Source organism: Hordeum vulgare, chromosome 2H, assembly GCF_904849725.1.
Source record: "Hordeum vulgare subsp. vulgare chromosome 2H, MorexV3_pseudomolecules_assembly, whole genome shotgun sequence".
Taxonomy (NCBI): Eukaryota; Viridiplantae; Streptophyta; class Magnoliopsida; order Poales; family Poaceae; genus Hordeum; species Hordeum vulgare.
The window spans coordinates 41,304,366-41,326,066 of record NC_058519.1 but is presented as its reverse complement, the minus strand read 5'-3'; positions in this window follow the sequence as shown (position 1 = coordinate 41,326,066).

Sequence of the window (21,701 nt, the reverse complement as noted above, 5' to 3'; positions counted from 1 at the left end):
ACATTTTTCCAAGGCAAAAATAAAAACTTTTAAAAAATGTTTTTCAGAAATTCCCCTAAATGCTTTATTTCTTTTTGGCAATTATTTTCACGATAAAACTTTGGATTTCTTGGCTCCAAATATTTCAGAGATGCCTCGCACTTTGGAGGGTCATTTTCCTCTGCTCTCTCTCTCTTGCGTGCAAGAGATTATTTCCCGGCATTTCTCGTGTGAAGAAAAAATAGAAATGCAAAAGCAAAAAGTCGAAAGAATTAAAATGCAAACATTATTTAAATCAATATGCATATATGCTTAGCTACAATGTAAAACATTCCCAATTAGGAAAATTGGGATGTTACGCTGCTGGTGAATACCGACAGACTTTGACTCCCACAAGTTCACCTTCCTCTTCTGCTCGCGACAAGAGAGCGGTGAGTCCTTCAGTACATAGGATAAATAGGTACGGCGATAAAGGGTCCCCCTGTCGAAGGCCTATAGTTGGTTTGAAAGCTCCTATCTCCGTTGAGTTATACTTCACCCTGTATTCAACCGAGGAAATGCACACCATAATCATCTTCACCCAGTTTTCATGGAACCTGAGCTTTAAAAAGATGGCCTCCAAGAAGACCCACTCAACTCGGTCATATGCTTTATGCATATCCAGTTGACCGCGCACCACCCATCTTTGCCTGTTTTCTTTTGCTTTATAGTGTGCAAACATTCATAAGAGATATGAGCATTGCTGTAATCAATCTCCCTGGGATGAAAGCACTTTGGGTTGGGCTGATAATTTCCGGCAAGAAGGGTTTCAATCTCGTGGCAATCATCTTCGAGATAATCTTATAGACAACATTACATAAGCTAATCGGTCGAAACTGTGAAACCTTTTCTTGGGAATTCACCTTTGGGATCATAACTATTGTTGTATCACTCCAACCTTGAGGCATGATCTGCAGATTAACAGCATTTAGCACCTTAGTAACCAGTTCGTCTCCTAGCATGGACCAGAACTGCTTGTAGAAGATTGCATGTAATCCGTCTGGCCCCGGGGCCTTTAGATCACCAATAGAGAAGAGCGCCTTCTTGACTTCTTCTGCTGTATATGGAGCCATGAGTACTTCATTCATATTTGAGGTAACCTTGGATGGCACCTAGTTCAAGACATCAACATTTGGCATTGCAACTTGAGACGTGAATAACTTAGTGAAATATCCTGTAATGATCGAACTTATATCATGCATATCCTGTCTCCACACCCCCGTGTCATCCATCAATCTCTTGAAATAATTATTTTTCTTACGTGTTGAGGCTAATTTATGAAAGAATGAAGTGTTTCGATCGCCATGCATCAGCCAGTTTGCTCTTGCTCTCTGTAACCATACTATCTCCTCTTGGTCCAGCAGACTCTCTATCAAGACTTGAATTTCCTTAATTCTTTGTCTGGTTTCACTTGTGAGTTGTCCCCTTCTTGCCTTTTCAAGTTCTTTCTCCATTTTTTGGATACGACGCTCGCTACCTCTTGAGCTTGCGTTGGTTTTTTCCTTTGAAGAGGAAAGGGTGATGCAGCACAGTAGCAGTAAGTATTTCCCTTAGTTTTGAGAACCAAGGTATCAATCCAGTAGGAGTATTAGGATGAAGCACCGATGTACCTGCGCAAAAACAGAAAACTTGCACACAACGCTACAAAGGGGTTGTCAATCCCTTCACGATTGATTGCAAGGTGAGATCTGAAGGCGGAAAGTGCAACAAAGTAAAAGTGTAGGGCTGAAAATAAGATGTTTCTCTCAAGATATAGTGTTCACTAGATGCTTCTCTCAAGATAGCAAATATTACGGTGGGTGAACGAATTACTGTCGAGCAACTGATAGAACGACGCAAAGTCATGACAATATCTATGGCAATGATCATAAATATAGGCATCACGTCCGAGACAAGTACACCGATACTTTCTGCATCTACTACTATTACTCCACACATCGACCGCTATCCAACATGCATCTAGTGTATTGAGTTCATGACGAACAGAGTAACGCCTTAAGAAAAATGACATGATGTAGAGGGATAAATTCATGCAATAGATATAAAACCCATCTTTTTACCCTTGATGGCAAAAACACGATGCATGCCTCCCTACCCCTTCTGTCACTGGGTGAGGTCACCGTACGGTATGAACCCAAAACCAAGCACTTCTCCCATTGCAAGAATCATAGATCAAGTAGGCCAAACAAAACCCACAACTCGAAGTGAATTACAAGGATATGAAATCATGCATATAAGAGATCAGAAGAAACTCAAATAAGATTCATAGATAATATGATCATAAATCCACAATTCATCGGATCTCGACAAACATACCGCAAAAGAAGATTACACCGGATAGATCTCCATGAAGATCATGGAGAACTTTGTATTGAAGATCCAAGAGAGAGAAGAAGCCATCTAGCTACTAGCTATGGACCCGAAGGTGTATGGTGAACTACTCACGCATCATCGGAGAGGCAATGGCGTTGATGAAGAAGCCCTCCGTATCCGAATCCCCCCTCTAGTAGGGCACCAGAACGTGCCCCAGATGGGATCTTGCGGAGACAGAAGCTTGAGGAGGCGGAAAAGTATTTTCGTGGATCTCTCTCGTGGTTTTGGAATTTTCGGGGATATATAGGCAGAAGAAGTTGGCAGACAAGCCACAGGGGGCCCACAAGCCTGCTAGGCGCGGCCCCCTGGCCACGCCTAGGGGGCTTGTGGCCTCCCCTGGTGGCCTTTGCCTTGGTTCTCACGCTCCATGCGTATCTTCTGTTCCGGAAAAAAATCTTTTCGGAGGTTTTATTCCGTTTGGACTCCGTTTAATATTCCCCTCTCAAAAGGGTCAAAAACACGGAAAAAACAGGAACTAGCACTTGGCACTGAGTTAATAAGTTAGTCCCAAAAAAGATATAAAAGGCATACAAAACATCCAAAGTTTGACAAGATAATAGCATGGAACCATAAAAAATTATAGATACGTTGGAAGCGTATCAAGCATCCCCAAGATTAACTCCTGCTCGTCCTTAAGTAGGGAAGTGATAAAGACTGAGTTTTTGATGTGGAATGCTTCCTAGCTTATTTTTCCTTTGTAACTTCTTTCATGGGACATGAATGTTCAGATCCGTAAGATTCAAAACAATAGTTTGTATTGACATGAAAACAGTAATACTTCAAGAAAACTAGCAAAGTAATTATGAAGTTTCGAAATAACAAGGCAAAGAGAATTATCCCTACAAATCATATGGTATGGCTATGCTCCATCGTCCCCACACAATGAATTTAAATCATGCACAACCCCAGTATTGGCCAAGTTATTGTTTTCGCACTCTTAATTTTTCAAACCATTATCAACTCTCACGCAATACATGAGCGTGAGCCATGGATATAGCACTATAGGTGGAACAGAGTATGGTGGAGGTTGTGAGAAAAAAAGGAGGATATGGTCACATCGACTCGGCGTATCAAAGGGCTATGGAAATGCCCATTAATAGATATCAATCTGAAAGAGTAGGGATTACCATGCAATGGATGCACTTAGAGCTATAAGTATGTGAAAGCTCAAAAGGAGAACTAGTGGGTGTGCATCCAACTTCCTTGCTCACGAAGACCTAGGGCAATTTTGAGGAAGCCCATCATTGGAATATACAAGCCAATTTATATAACGAGGATTCCCACTAGCATATGGTGGTGACAAAACAAGAAGCTCTCAATCATGAAGAACATGGTGCTATTATGAAGCACAAGTGTGGAAAAGATAGTAGCATTGTCCCTTCTCTCTTTTTCTCTCTTTTTGGGATCTTTGGCCTCTTTCCATACCTCTCCTTTTTTTTGTTGACATCTTTGGCCTCTTTTTTTCCTCACATGGGACAATGCTCTAATAATGATGATCATCACACTTAGGACGATGAGGACTCTATAGGAAATGCCTCCGGCAGTGTACCGGGATGTGCAACGATCTAGCTTGGCGTTTGACGTTGAAACATCTCGCTAGCTATCTTACGATCATGCAACGACAATATGAAAGTGACGGCACCTGTCGTGAGACGGAACGGTGGGAGTTGCATGGCAATATATCTCGGAGTGGCTATGAAAATGCCATAGTAGGTAGGTATGGTGGCTTTTTGAAGAAGGCATATGGTGGGTTTGTGCACCGGCGAAAGTTGCACGGTACTAGAGAGACTAGCAATGGTGAAAGGTGAAAGTGCATCTATACCATGGACTCACATTAGTCATGAAGAACTCACATACTTATTGCGAAAGTTTTCATTAGTAATCGAAACAAAGTGCTAAACACATACTCCTAGGGGAAGGGTTGGTAGGTGTTAACCATCGCGCGATCCCGATCGCAACACAAAGGATGACAATCAATAAATCAATTATGCTCCGACTTCGTAACATAGCGGTTCACCATACGTGCATGTTACGGAAATCACTAACTTCAACACAAGTATTTCTAGATTCACAGCACCCTACTAACATAACTCTTAATATTACCAAATCCATGTCTCAAAACTATTCGAGAGGAATCAAACTTCTGTTTCTAATCAATGCACATGAAGATAGAAGTTTTATTGTATCCTCTTTGGGTGCCTATCACATTTGGGACTACTTTCATAGCACAAGCCAACTACCAAGTTACTCAGAGAGATCACTCTCAAAAAGATATAAGTGAAGATCGAGAGTTCTTATTTCTCCAAAATATGACACCGCCGTGCTCTAAAAGATCTAAGTGAAGCACTTAGAGCAAAGTTATCTAGATCAAAAGATATAAGTGAAGCACATGTGAGCGAAATTGCCTAACTCCAAAGATATAAGCGAAACTCAAAGAGTATTCTAGCAAATTCATGATGAGTGCATGTCTCTCTCAAAAGGTGTGCAGCAAGTATGATTGTGACACAACAAAAAGAAAAGACTCCTACGATACAAGATGCTCCAAGCAAAACACATATCATGTGGTGAATAAAAATATAGCTCCAAGTAATGTTACCGATGGATTGGAGACGAAAGAGGGGATGCCTTCCTGGGGCATCCCCAAGCTTAGGTTTTTTTGTGTCCTTGAATTTGGCTTGGGATGCCTTGGGCATCCCCAAGCATGAGCTCTTTCCACTCTTTATCCCTTTTTCCATGAGAACATCACCCAAAACTTGAAAACTTCACAACACAAAACTTAAATAGAAACTCGTGATATCATCAGTACAAGAAACAAACTACCACCTCTTGAGCTACTATAGCAAACTTGATTTCTATTTATATTGGTGTTACATTACTGTATTCTCACTTTACCATGGCTAATACCCCCCCCCCCCCTCGATACTATCCATAGTTTCCTCAAAATAAGCAACCAACACAACAAAAACAGAATCTGTCAAAAACAGACGAGTCTGTAGCAATCTGTATACTTCGTATACATCTGGTATCTCAAAAATTCTTAACAATTACGACAGTTTAGGCAATTGGCATATCAACCAGCAGCAAAAAGAATCAACTCAAAATCTGTTTCTGGATAAAAGTGCAAAATAATTTTGTGAGCGAAAAGTTTTTGTCTTTTTCCAGCAGGATCAAACAACCATCACCAAACTCGTCATAAAGGTTTTACTTGGCTCCAACACAAAAGACACAATCATAACAGAATTATGATGGTGTGGACGCAACAAAACAGAAAGCAAAAATGAAAGATAAATTCATTGGGTTTCCTCCCAACAAGCGCTATTGTTTAACGCCTTAGCTAGGCATAAGGTGATAGAATCATGTATCGTCGTCTTTGGTACTCAAACCATAAGTAGCCCTCATCATGGATTCATAAGGCAATCTTATTTCCTTTCTAGGAAAATGTTCCATGCCCTTCTTTAAAGGAAATTGAAACCTAATATTCCCTTCCTTCATATCGATGACAGCACCAATAGTCCTTAGGAAAGGTCTACCAAGAATGATAGGACATGTAGGATTGCAATCAATATCAAGCACAATGAAATCCACGGGTACATAGTTCCTATTTGCACTAATAAGAACAACATTGATCCTTCCCATGGGTTTCTTAACAGTAGAATCCGCAAGATGCAAATTAAGAGAGCACTCATCAGTCTCATTGAAGCCTAGAACATCACATAAAGACTTTGGAATCGCGGAAACACTAGCACCCAAATCACAAAAAGCATTGCATTCATAGTTTTTGATCTTGATTTTGATAGTAGGTTCATACCCAAATCACAAACAACTATCATAATTGAATTCCTTGAAATCCAAAGTAGTAGTTCCATTACTACTCAAAGTTTTGATATCCTCTACTCCACTTTCAATGCTTTTAGCATCAAGATAGATAGACTCCAAATCATTGGGGCGTGTTTCAACCAAGGTGGATTCATATTCAGCCCCATCATCATTAGGTTTGACACTAGAAAACAAGTATTCAATGGGAGTCACACATAGCACTTTAAGATCTTCGTGATTCACATCACGAGAACACGCCTTTCTAAGCCATTCAAGACTAGCACAAATTTGGGCGGTTCTTTCTTTACTCTCATTCATGGAAACACGCATAGATTTCAAAGTTTCATCCATACTTATCTTGGGAGGAGCACATCTAACTTTCAAAGCATCAATATCAAGAGACATTCTATCAACGCTCCTAGCCAAATCATCAATTTTGAGTAGTTTTTCTTCTATGGACGCATTGAAAATCTTTTGCGAGTTGATAAACTCTTTAATATTACTCTCTAGATTAGAGGGTAATTTATTGTAATTTCTATGAGCATTGTTGTAGGAGTTGCCAAAGTTATTAGAGGGATTACTAGGAAAAGGCCTAGGAATATAGTTTCCTCTAGAAGCATTGTTGTTGCCAAAATTATTCCTACCAACAAAATTAACGTCCAAGCTCTCATTGCTACCCTCAATCAAGGAAGACAAGGGCATATCATTTGGATCTAAAGGAGCACCTTTACTAGCAAACAATTTCATTAACTCATCCATCTTAGCACTCAGCGAGTTAATTTCTTCTATAGCGTGTACCTTTTTACTAGTAGGTAACCTTTTAGTGTGCCACTGAGAATAGTTTGTCATGATATTAGCTAGGAGTTTTGTGGCTTCTCCTAATATGATTTCCATGAAGGTTCCACCGGAGGCGGAGTCCAAGATATTTCTAGAAGCAAAATTCAAACCAGCGTACAAGATTTGTATAATCATACAAAGACTCAAGCCATGAGCGGGACAATTTCTAATCATCAGTTTCATTGTCGGGACCCCGATCCTAAGTCATAGGAATCCAGCCTGTAACACATCGCATCTCTTTGCGGTCTCATGCACGGTTAATTCCACGGCTGCAGCCTTACCCTTGCCGGGACCGTTTGCGTCTTTTGACTCACGTATGCAATAGTGTCGCTAGCATCCCAATGACAAAGAACCCGGATCGACAAGTCTAGTCACAAACCAAAGTGGCAGTACCACACAAGGACAGTCATACATGACCCAACAAAGCAGGTGTCGGTCACCAGCGAGTGTAGACGAGTCGTAGCAAGCTACAAGGACTCCATTACATCGCGTGACATTTCCCCAAAGGGGACAGACACATCAGCTAAGAAGGACACATGCCGGTCAACCAATGTGTTCGGAGCAGTAGCGAACTACCAAGGCTCGTTGGATCACAAAGGGGCATTTCCTTGTAAGGAGTGCTACTAAAGTTAACGACTAGGTAATCGAACCCCATACATATCAAGTACGACACACGTACGCATAGCATACCGATATGTATAGATACATCGATGGCATCACAACATAACCATAAACATACAAGCTTTATTTAAGAGGCTCGGAAGAGCCACACACATAATATTACACATTAAGGGTCTCACGACCCATAATAGCAGTCATTCAGTTACAAGCCAGCGGAAGAGTTTAAAACTGTCTGAGTATAGACAGGGCAACTAGAAGGCACATGGCCTGACTATACTACAGATCCAACGTAGGGCCAGATCATAGCTGGGACACCAGCTACTCGTCGTCGTCGATGTCTACGAAGAACCCTCCATTAGGGTCATTAGCAACCTCTGCAACATTTATTAAGCAAACATGAGTACGAAGGTACTCAGCAAGACTTTAAGATAACTATCTACTCATGCAAAGTATCAAGAAGGTATTGTGGGGTTTCATGCGGAAAGCCAGCATTTGACTCGTGGCTAAACAACTTGCATTTTTAAATAATTTTGACAACTTGATTTCTCGCACACGAGTCCACTAACACCACAACAATACACCATCGTGGAATCATTCCGTCTCCATACGGAATTGCCGTCCACGACACTCACGCTTATCTTGACAATTTTATGGGTAGCCATTGAAGTTATCTATGAACAACATATGTCTCCAAGTAGTCCATATCCGCGGACGCGGCTATCCGAATAGATCATAACCCTGCAGGGGTGTACTTCGTCACACACGCTCTCGCCGCTTATCGCCACGTGCACGTCATGCACCTCGGCAACCTTCAAGCGGAAGCCCAGCGAGGGAGTCGGCCACGACCGTTAACCACACTAGTACCTAGTCTAGGTTTATCGCCTATCCGAGAGTAACCCGTAAGGAAGTGTCGGGACCGGGTTTTGAGTATTTCTTTGCCACTTTGTTGTTTTTGTTGGAAATTCTTAGATGCAAATGCAAAGAATACATGAGCACAATGCTATCTTGCTTAAGGGTTAGGGATGTGACAACTCTCCCCCACTCAAAAGAATCTCGTCCCGAGATTTAGAAGTCGTCGGGAATAACGCGGGATATTCAAGTCGGAGACGATCCTCTCTTTCCCAAGTTGCCTCCTTTTCAGAATGATTTGACCATTGAACTTTAAGAAACTTGAGGTTTCGACGTCGAGTGGTACGCTCAGCTTGATCAAGAATACGCACGGGGTATTCTCGGTAAGAAAGGTTATCTTGTAGATCAAGCGTTTCGTGGTCGACTTCACGGATAGGATCCGAGAAGTAACGCCTGAGTTGCGAGACGTGGAAAACATCATGAACCTTGGAAAGATGCGGAGGAAGTTCCAACTGGTAGGCAACTTCTCCTCGTTTGGCAAGAATGCGAAAAGGACCAATGTAACGAGGAGCCAACTTGCCCTTGATACCAAAACGATGGGTACCCTTCAAAGGTGTAACCTGAAGGTAAGCCTTCTCGTCAACTTCAAAGGTCACAGCCTTATGATGACGATCATATTGGCTCTTTTGACGAGACTGGGTTGTTTTCAACTTTTCACGAATAATGCGAACCTGCTCTTCTGCATCCTGGATCATGTCCGGGCCAAAGAGTGGCCTCTCTCCGGTTTCTGACCAATTAAGAGGGGTTCGACATCTTCGTCCATAGAGAACTTCAAAAGGGGCTTTTCCCAAGCTTGAGCTTGATTGATAACTATTGTTATAAGCGAATTCGGCGAATGGAAGGCACTTCTCCCAATTCATACCGAACGAAATAACACAAGCTCGGAGCATATCTTCTAGGATTTGATTCACTCTTTCTACTTGACCACTTGATTGAGGATGGAAAGGAGTGCTAAAAGATAAGTGAGTCCCCATGGCATTCTGAAAACTTTCCCAGAAGCGAGAAGTAAAGATACTTCCACGGTCCGAGTTAATTTCCAGGGGAACACCATGAAGAGACACTATTCGAGAGATATATAGCTCTGCTAGCTGGCCAGCTGTTATACTCTCACGAACAGGAAGAAAATGAGCCACTTTGGAAAGACGGTCAATGACCACAAAGATATCATTATTTCCTTTCTTGGTCTTGGGAAATCCGGTAATGAAATCCATGCTAACTTTATCCCATTTCCATTCAGGAATAGCTAAAGGTTGAAGGGTGCCAGCAGGCCTTTGATGTTCTGCCTTAACTCGGCGACAAACGTCGCAGTTAGCAACGAACTCAGCAATTTCTCTCTTCATCCTAGTCCACCAGAACCTCTGGCGTAGGTCCTGATACATCTTAGTACTACCGGGATGAATGGTGAGAGGAGAATCATGAGCCTCCTTAAGGATAAACTGCCTTACATGTGGGTTCTTAGGAACCACTAAACGATTCTGGAAGAACACAACACCTTGATCATTCATCGAAAATTCTTTAGCATTTCCGCTAAAAATATTCTCCTTGATCCGTGATATACCCTTGTCACGCTTTTGGCCAGCTATAATTTGATCCTTAAGAGCAGGCTTCGCCACCAGGGTAGAAAGGAATCCTTGAGGAACAATATGAAGATTCAACTTCCGAAAGTCCTCATGGAGATGTGGTTGACCTTGTTGTAGCATCAAATTGTTACAATAAGATTTACGACTTAGTGCATCGGCCATAACATTGGCCTTCCCCGGGGTGTAAGTTATCCCTAAGTCGTAATCCGAGATCAACTCAACCCACCGTCTTTGCCTGAGATTCAAATCCGGCTGGGTGAAGATATATTTCAGACTTTGGTGATCAGTGAATATTTCACAACGATTACCCAAAAGGTAATGTCGCCAGGTTTTTAGTGCATGGACCACAGCTGCAAGCTCAAGGTCATGTGTGGGATAATTATCCTCATGTGGACGCAACTGTCTAGATGCGTATGCGATCACATGACGATCTTGCATGAGAATGCAACCTAATCCTTGTCGCGAGGCGTCGCAATAGATAACAAAGTCCTTAGAAAAATCTGGTGGTAGCAACACAGGTGCGGAAGTCAGGCGTCTTTTCAGTTCCTGAAAATTATGCTCACACTGTGGTGTCCACTCGAACTTTTTATCCTTCTTGAGGAGTTCAGTTAGAGGCTTTGCAACCTTGGAGAAATTCTCGACAAAGCGGCGACAATAGCTCGCTAGACCAAGAAAACTCCTAACTTGCTTAAACGATTCAGGTTGAGTCCAATCAAGGACAGCTTGAACTCTCTCGGGATTGACAACAATACCCTTACCAGAGATTACGTGGCCTAGATAGGTCACTTCTGGTAACCAGAATTCACATTTTGAAAATTTGGCATAAAGGCGATGCTCTCGAAGTTTCATCAATACCAGCCTTAGATGCTCGGCATGTTCTTGTTCATTCTTTGAGTAGATGAGAATATCATCGAGGTATACTACGACGAATTTATCCAAATACTCCATAAATATTGAATTCAGCAGTCGAGAGAAGGTGGCTGGGGCATTGGTTAAACCGAAGAACATAACGGTGTACTCATATTGGCCATAACGAGTAACAAAGGCCGTTTTTGGAATGTCCCCGTTCTTAATCTTGATTTGATGGTATCCCAACCTCAAATCCATTTTGGAGAAGACTGAGGATCCAACGAGCTGATCGTACAGATCGTTGATCCTGGGGAGCGGATACTTGTTCTTTATGGTGACCAGATTAACTGGTCGGTAATCTACAACCATCCGATCCGTTCCATCTTTCTTCTTGACGAAGAGGACGGGACAAGCCCAAGGATAAGAGCTAGGAAGAATGAAACCTTTGCTCAAGGCCTCATCTAGTTGCTTCTTAAGTTCGGCTAGCTCTAGGGGTGCCATCTTATAAGGTCTTCTGGCTATTGGGACAGTTCCCGGAACAAGATCTATCACGAACTCTACATATCTGTCAGGTGGAATTCCTGGCAGTTCCTCTGGAAAAACATCCGGGAAGTCACGGACTACCGGAATGTCTTCAAGTTCCGGAAGAGGGTTGGCATTTAAGGAATAGAGTTGGCATTTGGCAACTCGAGTAGAGACATTTACTATCTCACCCGAGGGATGGGTAAGCTGGACATTTCTAGAGTGAGTATCAATCTTGGCATAGTAAGCTGACATCCAGTCCATGCCCAAGATGATATTAATATCCGAAGATTTCAATAATATCAATGAGGCTAGAAAAACTAGCCTGTCTACTAGAATTTCATTATCATAGGTTATCCTAGAGGTTTGCCATTTACTACCAGGGGTTTGGACAACCAATGGGATTGGCATATCACAAAATGACATGTTATGCAACTGTGCAAAACTTTCTGAAATGAAGGAATGAGAAGACCCAGTGTCAAAGAGAACGGACGCTGGGTGATGATTAACAAGAAGCGTACCCAGCATGACGTCGGGATCCTCTGCGGCTTCTTCTGCTGACACATAGTTCACACGGCCACGTGCAGGAGTTGGCTTCACATAGTACACTTTTCCCGACTTGGCCTGCCCGACGGACTTTCCGGGTTGCTTGGCACCCACATTCTGAGGACACTCACGGGAATAATGCCCTGGTTCTCCATACTTGTAGCATATCACCTGGTTGGCACGTGGTGCAGCATTGCTAGCTGGACCACCATAAGCTTTTGCTGGAGGGTTGGCCTGATTTGTTTGAGGCGCCACGTAGGATGGCCTCGGAGTGTATCTTGGCGGCAGAGAACTGTTTGGAACCCACAGCCTGCGTTTTGGAAACGCGGAACCTGAAGATGAGCTAAAGTCACGGGAGTGCTTCCTTGTGGCTTCGAAGTCAGAATGACCAGTCTTCGCACTGATCGCTTTGTTGACCAGGGCTTGAAAACTTGCACACTCATGGAGGCGCAGGTCTCGACGGAGCTCAGGGCTCAGACCCTTACGGAATCTTGCTTGCTTCTTGGCGTCAGTAGACACCTCCTCTGTTGCATAGCGGGCGAGGTTACCGAACTCGCGGCTATAGGCATCCACAGATAACTTGCCCTGAGTGAAGGCACAGAACTCCTCTCTCTTTCTGTCCATCAGGCCCTCTGGAATATGGTGCAGACAAAAAGCTGCACTGAAGTCTGCCCATGTGGCCACTGGTTCAGCGGGACGCATAGCTTCAAAATTTTCCCACCACAGATTGGCGGGTCCTTCTAGGAAATACGTCGCGAAGGTCACCTTGTCGTCCTCAGACACATTCGCACAGCGAATCTTGTGTGAGATGCTGCACAGCCAGTCATCAGCGTCGAGGGGATCGACGGAATGATGAAACTTTGGAGGATTCAGCTTCACAAAGTCATTGAGGGACACTGCAGCATTCCTAGGCTGTCGAGCCGTATTCTACTCAATACGCTCTAGCAGTCGGTTGGTCTCCCTTTTGTTTCTTTCTGCCTCAAGCATCACTTCTACCAGAGAAGGTGGGTGAGGCAGGTCTTTCTGCGACGCTTGACTACCCTCACCTTGCTCATGAGCAGGGGCACGGTTCAACCAGGTGAACACCATCCTGACAAACAAACTCATAGCTTAGACCAAAATCATATCAATACTAGCTATGGATTAAGTATGTACTGAACACAGGGAATGCGGAAATGAATATCCGAACAACATGGTAACAAGCAACTGCTATATATACACCATGGTTCATACACACCCTTACATAGTTCAGTATACCCTTAACCGAAGAGCAAACTACTGAAATTGTGAAACTACTCATCAGAGGCTACAAGCTTCCTATACATTATTTATCTAGGCCTCCGGAATTCATTTCACATTACTACCATACTTCACAAGTCACACAGGACTGTGAACGTACGGCTACTACCATACTATCCTTCCGCTCACAGCTCAGGCATCCGCATAGAACATCTCATAGAGATTACCTCCATGACCTGGAAGCTCAACCTACGGATCAGGAAACACTCTAGCCTGAGATCCCTGGGATCCATAAGGACACGGATGTGGCCTTGGTCCCCTGACTGGTGGTAAGAGGGGTCCCCGAAGAGGTGTGACTCCTCCTATAGCTGGCCAGTCAACGTGGGCCGGAAGATGGGTCCTAACAGGGTTCAGCATCTCCATCTCTCCATACCCTGTCTGGACTATCGGTGCTAGCTGCGTCAAAGCTGTCCACAGACGGGCACGGGTAGCATAAAGCTCCATGCGGAGAGCACGGGCATCCCTGTCTCTGTTCTCTAGCATCTCAACAGTGGACTGCAGAAGTGGATCCTCCATAGAAGAATCAAAATAGACTCCACTGAGGTATCCCTCTTCACCAGGGTGAGAGGCCGAAACATAGCAGAACTCTGAATTCTGCAGCAGTGCATGTCTCGCTCTCATAATAGTCAGCATTGAATAGGTAGCATCTTGTACTGCCATGTCAACAGTGACTCCCAACCCATAGGACCAATGGATTGGCTCCTCAGCTCCAGGGTAGTCTGGGAATACCCTAACAGTGCAGATGTACTGGCTCTGGTTGAAGTCTCGGTACTGTTCCTCCACTGTGTACTCGGGGTACCAGCGGTAACCGCACACCGAGATCACCGTGACCAGCATGGCCGTATGACCCGGCACATCAATGCACCTGGTCAGAAGAAACCACCTGACGAGAAGGACGGCCGGACATCTGTAAATAGAGAGTAATGCAAAAGCATTAGAGCTCTGAATGCAAAATTGGGCAGCATAACGGCTGTAAATGCTCAAAACAAATTTGAGACAACCCAAAATGGAATAGCGTAACCACTCAACTATCAAGTTCAACTCTCTGATCATCAAACTTACTTCCTGCTTCCTAGGAATAAAAGAAACCCAATATCTCTCGACCCGTAGTCCTATAATCTACCGATCAGAAATACGAGCCTAGGAGAAGATGAGAAATCTAGTCCTTAATTCCCGCAGAAAAGACGAGGATGACGAGAATGGAATATCTTGAGAAGAAAACAAGAGTGTTACGTTCCCTTCCACAAACAATTCCCTTATATATAACTAAGAAATTCTAGACTCAACTTCGACCAGTTTGGCTTAGTAATCCTACAGTCAGTCAGGCTCTGATACCAACGCTGTCGGGACCCCGATCCTAAGCCATAGGATTCCAGCCTGTAACACATCGCATCTCTTTGTGGTCTCACGCACGGTTAACTCCACAGCTGCAGCCTTACCTTAGCCGGGACCGTTTGCGTCTTTTGAGTCACGTATGCGATAGGTGTCGCTAGCAATCCAATGTCAGAGAACCCGGATCGACATGTCTAGTCATAAACCAAAGTGGCAGTTCCGCACAAGGACAGGCATACATGACCCAACAAAGCAGGTGTCGGTCATCAGCGAACGTAGACGAGTCGTAGCAAGCTACAAGGACTCCATTACGTCGCGTGACATTTCCCCAAGTACATATCAAGTACGACACACGTACGCATGGCATACCGATATGTATAGATACATCGATGGCATCACAACATAACCATAAACATACAAGCTTTATTTAAGAGGCTCGGAAGAGCCACACACATAATATTACACATTAAGGGTCTCACAACCCATAATAGCAGTCATTCAGTTACAAGCCAGCGGAAGAGTTTAAAACTGTCTGAGTATAGACAGGGCAACTAGAAGGCACACGGCCTGACTATACTACAGATCCAACGTAGGGCCAGATCGTAGCTGGGACACCAGCTACTCGTCGTCGCCGATGTCTACGAAGAACCCTCCATTAGGGTCATTAGCAACCTCTGCAACATTTATTAAGCAAACATGAGTACGAAGGTACTCAGCAAGACTTTAGGATAAATATCTACTCATGCAAAGTATCAAGAAGGTATTGTGGGGTTTCATGCGGAAAGCCAGCATTTGACTCGTGGCTAAACAACTTGCATTTTTAAATAATTTTGACAACTTGATTTCTCGCACACGAGTCCACTAACACCACAACAATACACCATCGTGGAATCATTCTGTCTCCATACGGAATTGCCGTCCACGACACTCATGCTTATCTTGACAATTTTATGAATAACCATTGAAGTTATCTATGAACAACATATGTCTCCAAGTAGTCCATATCCGCGGACGCGGCTATTCGAATAGATCATAACCCTGCAGGGGTGTACTTCTTCACACACGCTCTCGCCGCTTATCGCCATGTGCACGTCATGCACCTCGGCAACCTTCAAGCGGAAGCCCAGCGAGGGAGTCGGCCACGACCGTTAACCACACTAGTACCTAGTCCAGGTTTATCGCCTATCTGAGAGTAACCTGTACGGAAGTGTCGGGACCCTGATCCTAAGCCATAGGATTCCAGCCTGTAACACATCGCATCTCTTTGTGGTCTCACGCACGGTTAACTCCACGGCTGCAGCCTTACCTTAGCCGGGACCGTTTGCGTCTTTTGACTCACGTATGCGATAGGTGTCGCTAGCAATCCAATGTCAGAGAACCCGGATCGACATGTCTAGTCATAAACCAAAGTGGCAGTTCCGCACAAGGACAGGCATACATGACCCAACAAAGCAGGTGTCAGTCATCAGCGAACGTAGACGAGTCGTAGCAAGCTACAAGGACTCCATTACGTCGCGTGACATTTCCCCAAAGAGGACAGACACAGCAGCTAAGAAGGACACATGCCGGTCAACCAATGTGTTCGGAGCAGTAGCGGACTACCAAGGCTCGTTGGATCACAAAGGGGTATTTCCTTGTAAGGAGTGCTACTAAAGTTCACGACTAAGTAATAGAACCCCATACATATCAAGTACGACACACGTACGCATGGCATACCGATATGTATAGATACATCGATGGCATCACAACATAACCATAAACATACAACCTTTATTTAAGAGGCTCGGAAGAGCCACACACATAATATTACACATTAAGGTCTCACGACCCATAATAGCAGTCATACAATTACAAGCCAGCGGAAGAGTTATAAACTGTCTGGGTACAGACAGGGCAACTAGAAGGCACATGGCCTGACTATACTACAGAGCCGACGTAGGGCCAGATCGTAGCTGGGACACCAGCTACTCGTCGTCGTCGATGTCTACGAAGAACCCTCCATTAGGGTCATTAGCAACCTCTGCAACATTTATTAAGAAAACATGAGTACGAAGGTACTCAGCAAGACTTTAGGAGAACTAACTACTCATGCAAGGTATCAAAAGGTATTGTGGGGTTTCATGCGGGAAGCCAACATTTGACTCGTGGCTAGACAACTTGCACTTTGAAATTAGTTTTGACAACTTGATTGCTCGCACACGAGTCCACTAACACCACAACAATACACTATCATGGAATCATTCCGTCTTCATACGGAAATGCCGTCCACGACACTCACGCTTATCTTGACAAATTTTATGAGTAGCCATTGAAGTTATCTATGAACAACATATGTCTCCAAGTAGTCCATATCCGCGGACGCGGCTATTCGAATAGATCATAACCCTACAGGGGTGTACTTCGTCACACACGCTTTCGCCACTTATCGCCATGTGCACGTCATGCACCTCGACAACCTTCAAGCGGAAGCCCAGCGAGGGAGTCGGCCACAACCGTTAACCACACCAGTACCTAGTCCACGTTTATCGCCTATCTGAGAGTAACCCGTACGGAAGTCCGGCCGAGGTTTCCGCCACGGCCTCAAACGATGTGCGCAGGGTTCCCAAGCCCACCATCCGGGTGCCACTTGGTACACCGTGCCACTGCCTACCGCATCACGGTCCACCTCTCAGGTCAGCACCATGCACGGCCTCCAGCATTACTATAAACACCAGAAACTACTTGCAACTCCTGGACCGAGTACTACGAGATTAATAGGCCGAGCAGGGCCATATTTCAGGGCCCAGCATGTGGTAGTATCTAGTCTTGGATTACATACACGGAACTCAGTTCCTAAGGACGGTTCCAATGAAACAACCCTCCATGTACTCCTACACAGCCTTTCACCGGTACCTTTACCAATCAAGTTCAACACACAACCTTTGCTCACCGAACACATTCCACATTTCTGTTCATCTCCCAGATGACAGACCATACACAACTCTAGGCATAGCATGCATAGCAGGATAAGGCACATCATAGCTCAAGCAACTACCAGGTATGCTAGGTTGCAAGGTTTGGCTATTTACTGTGACAAGGTTAAGTCATGCAAAGGAAGTGGGTCCAACTATCGTGGCAAAAGCAGTTGAAGCATTTGAACCTAATGCAATAAATAGGTGCAGGAGCAAGAACATGGGATTTATCGGGATGATTAAAAGGGTTGCTTGCCTTGTTGCTCAGAGGAGGAACGATATCCGTCAGACGGATATTCGGTGGAATCCGGGGGTGCGGAGCCTACCGAAACAAATGGCAACATTCAATAACAATCATATGGACTCAAAATGATGCATGAGCATGGCATGAGAATGCAAGGTGATAAGTTATTATTTTCAACATGTATTAGGTTTAGAGTTGATTTGAATCACATTAGAATAGCAATTCAAACGGGGTATTCTCGGATACCGGTTTAATTGATTCGACCTGATGCTCAGATCAACTTGGTGTTAACATGCATGATTGTCATGTTATGATACTAATTTGTAATTAGGGCAGTGTGTGATCATTGCATAAATAATGGAATTTGAATATTTTTGCAAATTCCATTTATAAAGTGATTATAAGAATTTAATTATTCCTTATTTCACAATTTAGGGTTCTGTAACTTTTTCAAACATAGTTGAAAATATCATAATTACAATCCTTGAATTTTTCTGATACTTTTTCATATATAAATTATTTTCATTGGAGTTACAGATTAATTTCTATGATTTTTACAAGTTTTAGCAATTTACTGGAATTATTTCTATACTGGAAATTCTATTTATTGCATCAGGCTCACGTCAGCAGGTCAGCCGACCTGTTCAGGTCAAACCTGACAGGGGGGCCCCACTGGTCAGCCTCTCTGGGACTAATCCCGCGCTGACCAGCCCCTAATTGGGGTTTGACTTGGCCTTGGGCCCACTTGTCAGCGAGTGATTAGGTCACTAATCGGCTCGGTTAGCTTGCCACGTCGACATCCACCGGCGGCGAGGTCGTCCTCGCCGGCGGGGAGCCTCCAGCGACCACCAGCATGGCGGAGGGGCTCGGAAACGGCGCACAGGGTGCCAAATGCTGCGCGGAGAGCACCAAAGGAACGACACGTCTCCCGCAGCTTCATTTCTGCACCTAGCCGGGGCTGATCTGGCGGAGATGACGCCGGCGATGAGCTTGGCGGCGGCCAAGGCTCGGGCGTCATCGGGGTCTTTGAATCAGAGGGATCTACGCTCGGTTCTTAGCTGCTACGGCATCTACGCGTCGTCCTGGAGCTGCTGGTGCCCTCGGAAGGACGAGCTGATCATCGGAGGGCTACCGGCGACGAGCGGCAGCGGCGGTCCTCGTCGGGCTCCGGTGAAACTAGAGCTAGAGGAGGGGATCGACGGGGAAAACTTAGGGGAAACGACCGCATGCTCACGGGGAGTGCAGAGCAAAGCTTAGACGGCTCGGGGAAGGCCTGGGGGCGACGAATCGACGGGAGAGGTCCGGCGGCCGGAGGTGGAAGACGACGGCGTTGCGGGCATTGCAAGGCTCGAGGAAGCTTCGGCTTCTGCAGAGATGACCAGGGCGACGAGGCGGAGCTAAAGGCGTGCTCTGGGAGGGAATCCTATGGCCAGGGGCACGGGTAGCTCGATCTCGAGCTCGGCTCTAATGGGGGCAGCAAGGAGGAGGAGGAGATCCGGGAGGAGGAGGAGAACCGAGGCGGGGAATGGATAGGGGAGCCTCTGGGGAGCTTATCCCCGTCGTTGCCAGCGCGAGCCGGCGGCCAGGCAGGCACGCAGGTGCATGGCCGCGCCGGAGGGGGCGGCGGCCACCTCCTGCTGCCTACTGGCGCGAGGGAGGGGACAAGCGGGGAGATGGGCCGGGCCAGGCTTGGGAGACAGGTAAGTTTTTTTCCATTTTCTCTGTTTTTGTTTTTCCGTTTTGCTAATTATTGTTTTGCCAATTAATTCAGCTCCAAAACAAAAAGTAAAAACTGTTTTAGACCTCCTGAAGTATTTGTTATAATATCCCCAACCATTTCCAAGGTTTTCAACATTTTTGGAAATGTATAGTTTCTGATTTCAAATTTAAAACTTGAAACCAGTAGCCTTTTTCATTTATTTAAAAAGCTTAAAGTGTCAAGAAAATAGTTTTCTCCAATGCTCATTTACTTTCATGATTTATCAAAAAGTTTGAACATTTCTTGAGGCCATTTTGGGTTCATTGATTTTGAACTAGTTTGAGATTTCCTTTAATTGAAATGGTGGCTAGGGTTTTGAGTATTTCCTTTGCCACTTTGTTGTTTTTGTTGAAACTTCTTAGATGCAAATGCAAAGAAGACATGAGCACAATGCTATCTTGCTTAAGGGTTAGGGATGTGACAGGAAGTCCGGCCGAGGTTTCCGCCATGGCCTCAAACGATGTGCGCATTGTTCCCAAGCCCACCATCCGGGTGCCACTTGGTATACCATGCCACTGCCTACCGCATCATAGCCCACCTCTCAGGTCAGCACCATGCACGGCCTCCAGCATGACTATAAACACCAGAAACTACTTGCAACTCCTCGACCGAGTACTAAGCGATTAATAGGCCGAGCGGGGTCATATTTCAGGGCCCAGCATGTGGTAGTATCTAGTCTTGGATTACATACACGGAACTCAGTTCCTAAGGACGGTTCCAATGAAACAACCCGCCATGTACTCCTACACAGCCTTTCACCGGTACCTTTACCAAATTAGGTTCAACACACAATCTTTGCTTACGGAACACATTCTCACAATTTTGTTCATCTCCCAGATGACAGACCATACAAAACTCTAAGCATAGCATGCATAGCAGGATAGGACACATCATGGCTGAAGCAACTACCAGGTATGCTAGGTTGCAAGGTTCGGCTATTTACTATGACAAGGATAGGTCATGCAAAGGAAGTGGGTTCAACTAACGTGGCAAAAGCAGTTGAAGCATTTGATCCTAATGCAATAAGTAAGTGCAGGAGCAAGAACATGGGATTTATCCGGATGATCAAAATGGTTGCTTGCCTTGTTGCTCAGAGGAGGGACAATATCCGTCAGACGGATATTCGGTGGAATCCGGGGGTGCGGAGCCTACCGAAATGAATGACAACAATCAATAACAATCATATGCAAACAAGATGATGCATGAGCATGGAATGAGAATGCAAGGTGATAAACTAATATATCCAACATGTATTAGGTCTGAAGTTGATTTGAATCAAATTCAAATATCACTTCAAACGAGGTATTCTCAGATACCGTTTTAATTGATTCGACCTGATGCTCAGATCAACTTGATGTTAACATGCATGGGATGACATGTTAAGTTGTTGGTTTGTATTTAGAACAGTGTTTGACCATGTCATTCATAATGAAAATTTAAATATTTTCCAAATTCCATTTATAAAGTATTTATAAGAATTGACTTACTCATTAATCTACATGTTTGGGTTTTGTAACTTTTTCAAACATGATTGAAAATAGCATATTCAGATTCCTTGAATTTTTCTGATACTTTTTCATATATAAATTATTTTCATTGGAGTTACAGATTAATTTCTATGAATTTTTGAAGTTTTAAACATTTCTGGAATTATTCTTATACTGGAAAATACTTTTACTGCATCAGCATGACATCAGCACGTCCAACTGGCCGTTGAAAGTCAAACCTGACCGGTGGGACCCACTGGTCAGTGTCTCTGGTCAATTTTAGATTAGGATTAATCTTATTTAGTTAATTAAACTCACTGGACCCACATGTCAGTGTCTTATTAGTTTATCTGATTTATTTTTATTATCTCTAAACTATCCATAGGCTGGCCCCACCCGTCAGTGGCTCAGGCCAGGTGAGATCCACCGGCAGCGAGGTCGTCCTCGCCGGCAGGGAGCCTCCGGCGAGCACCAGAACGTCGGGGGGGGCTCGGAAACGGCGCACAGAGGGCCAAACGCTGCGCGGAGAGCACCAGAAGAACGACACTTCTCCCGCGG